This window comes from Trachymyrmex cornetzi, unplaced genomic scaffold, assembly GCF_001594075.2.
Source record: "Trachymyrmex cornetzi isolate Tcor2-1 unplaced genomic scaffold, Tcor1.1 scaffold203, whole genome shotgun sequence".
Taxonomy (NCBI): domain Eukaryota; kingdom Metazoa; phylum Arthropoda; class Insecta; order Hymenoptera; family Formicidae; genus Trachymyrmex; species Trachymyrmex cornetzi.
In genome coordinates, this window is record NW_017296669.1 from 93807 (window position 1) to 97468 (window position 3662).

Sequence of the window (3662 nt, forward strand, 5' to 3'; positions counted from 1 at the left end):
TCTCTCTCTCTCTCTCTCTCTCTCTCTCTCTCTCTCTCTCTCTCTCTCTCTGATGTGAATATTTCTGGTCTACTTGAATAAATCGTGGTATTAATGAAAGTTCAATAACGCAAAGAAAATGTTATAAATGGCTCCTAATATAAGGTTAAACAGCATCGTAGTTCTAACATTTATTAGCGGAATGACGATTAGCCTTGGTTAGCTTCGCAAAATTACATTGATCGATTATTCTCGTATTAACGATAAATTTCAATTCTGTCTCGTTTTGCATGTTTATTCAGATATCTTTATGCATTGTTTAATCTTTGTAAGCTATTTTGATCTTGTATTATGCGAAACAATTAAATTTTTTTAACAAATACAAACGCATTTGGTACAAGGAGAAGAAATTTCATAATTGTGTCTATAAATAATGAAAATACGTGAAATAAAATATGAAATTTTTACTTAAAATTATATATTATTAGAAAAACTTTTTCAGTAGTTTTTACTCAATCTTTTAACGTCTTTGTAAGTCATTTTCATGAAGGAGAGTAACAATATGAGTATTACACTTTACGTTTGAAAGCTCGCTTGGAATAAGGGTTTATTCACGCGATTCTCTTGTCGTATTTTTTAAATTGAATTCTGTCAATTCTATTTCCTTGTTAGAAAATTGTGACTTAAATAAAAATAAAGTTTACGAATTCTTGAAGAGAGAGAGAGAGAGAGAGAGAGAGAGAGAGAGAGAGAGAGAGAGAGAGAGAGAGAGAACATTCCGTTAGTGATCGTGTAAAAATGCTGCGTGCTTAAATTATCAAGTTGTGAGATTCTTTTGTGAATTGGTGTCGTAGCATCAAAATGGTAGCCATATATAAATCCTGATGTAGGTTTTATGTTCGAATATCTGTTCGATTGTCTACGAATTTATCCAACGTAAAAATTGAAAGGAATAATTTCCTCAAGAATCTCGTATATAATAGATCTTTCAATAGATCTTTTTTTTTCCTTTCGCTTATCTGTTAAATTTCTACGTCATAATCAATGTCATTTTCGTTAATTAAAGACATTTAATGTTGTATATTTCACTAAGAATTTACAAAAATTTAAACGTTTTTCCGCGATATATAGCATTAAATACCTGTGTGATATCATTCAAATACCGATTTATCAAGTAAATCAAGCGTCTGCTTCGTATTCTTCTTCTTGGCAACGCGTTTCCGTAACAGTAATTTTTATTTTTATATTATATTTTAAACAAATATTGTCTAAAGCAAGTTTTGAGGATAATATCTGTCAGACGTTATAAATCGGGTTCATAAGGTATCTTAAAGACGTCATATAGACATTTTTCTCTCATAATGTTCCTAAAAATGTCTTATGAATTTTAAGACGTCTCTGGGCGTAATGATTTTTCAATTATAAAACTGCAAATCGTTCGATTTGATTTAATTCGCTCCGAAAAGTATGCTCTAAATTCAAGCCGTTTCCGAATTCACAAGATTACTAGATGTTTCTTAAAAACATAATTTGCGAGAGAAGAAAATTTTGATTTATTATATTAGATTTATATATTTATTATTAGATATATATTATTAGATTTCATATTTATTAAGTGTTTTAATCATAATTCCAATTCTTATCAATTATTCTAATCGAAAACAGTCAAATAAGTATCTACAGCTATAAGACTTACCCGATGAGAGAAGATTGAGTCGTCGATTCAACGACCGCAATGCTGTGTTTCCATTGCATTTAATGACTTGAGCATCCCTCGATTATTCGACAATCGAGCCTCGTCAGAGTGATTTGTGTTAGAAAAATTGACGGTTTAACTAATTATTAATTGCAAATTCCAAGCTAAATGATAAGCACACGGGTACAACACATTTAACGCGATGAAGTTGAATTGCGTCACGACGGACGCCGCGTGCCGACTGGAACTGCTGTGAGCTGTCGCTCTTCTCTCATTTTCCAGTGACAATCGAGGGATCGAGGGAAAGTGCGAGTATACGCGGGCGCGCCTGCCAACGTCGGGACGCCCGCGCCGCCGCTGCCGCCGCTACCGTCGCCGCCGCTACCACCGCCACTATTACCACTGCTGTTGCCACCGTTGCTGTCACGACCGTAATGTTCAACTACCCCTTGAGCAGCTTGCTAGAAGACACCGCTGTGAATTCTGTCCATACATGATGTACAGTTGTCTGTTGTCAACCGGTGATCTTGTCTCCGTCTCCACTATCTCCACTGGTCCACACCGGTCAACTGATGAGGACCGACTCGGTCGGCGACGACGGCGACAACGACAACGAAGTGAAGGACGACGATGCCGGGCGTGTCGAAGAGGGAAACTCGCGTTGGGTTTCGTTGTCGAGGAGCCGCGATGCAGCCCTGTGATCGATCCGTTTCACCCCTTCGTATATGTGCATCACACGGCATGGTGTAGACTGCAGCACATCGACAATAGAGCGAGCAGGATGAAGATAATGCTCAGGACGATATGCGCAACAATAGTGAGCGCAACAGCATGGCCGAGGATGAGTTGACGCGGAGTCGGTGTCGTCGAAATCGGAGAAATGGATAGAATAAAGCCAGGGAAAAGAATGAGTGTGGTCACTCGTAAAAGTCGTAAATTTCGGGTTCGGGTACTAGTTCATGGGCTAATCAACTTGCGCGACTCTTAACGGTATATATGTATATTTGTAATTGCAGGAGAGGATGTAATTCATAGATGCGATCGTGTGGGCGGACATCGGATAAAATCGAATTATGCTCTTTAATGGATATTTTAATTTCACCTTGTATGAGCGATGGAAAAATATTAATTACGCTTCTATATATAAAAAGAGATATACAATAATTTCATATTAATCCCATTCTAATCCTCTGTCCAATTTATAAAATTTATATTTTACAAGGCAATCATATACTCAAAAACTAAAATGGCGAGAATAATGAGAATAATGTATACACTTACTATTTATCATATAATATATTTGTGTACATACCTAATGAATACCTAATAATATAAGTACACATAGTTTAGATATTTTTCGTTATAGTGTATGATATATGTATAAGAAGATAAATCATCTTCATTATAAGTAATCTCACAATCAGATTTACGCATATTTTTATATTGTTAATATAATGGACAAGCTTATATAGCTTGTCCATTATTTAGATACTTAATTTAAAACTTTATACAAACAATAGTTTGCACTAGTTTGGTTCGCGACGATAATAAAGTTTGGTTCGCTGAGAAGATAATAAAGTTTAATCTCAAAAATGGAAGAATTTAACAATATACAGAATATAATTTTCTATTATTTTTCTTTGTTATACGTTATAAATAAATAATGCTTAAAAAATATGTCTTTAATTTTGTAGAATGCTTTGTAAGAGAATAAGGACAAGATAAGTATAAGATAAAATATAAAGATAAAGATATGAAATTATAATTACATAGAATAGAATAAAATAGAAAACAGTAAAAAGTAGACAGTAATACGTGATATATCTCGCAACTTATTATTGTTAGAAGCTAGCCAAGGTCAAGATACGATTGTTCAGCTTGTAAGTGCACTGGAAACAAATCTCTAAGTGAGGGTTTTTGAGTGCAATGAAAGTGAGTAAGCTAGCAAGATGGATTTACATAAAGTTTTGTAGTATCCCCCCCCCCC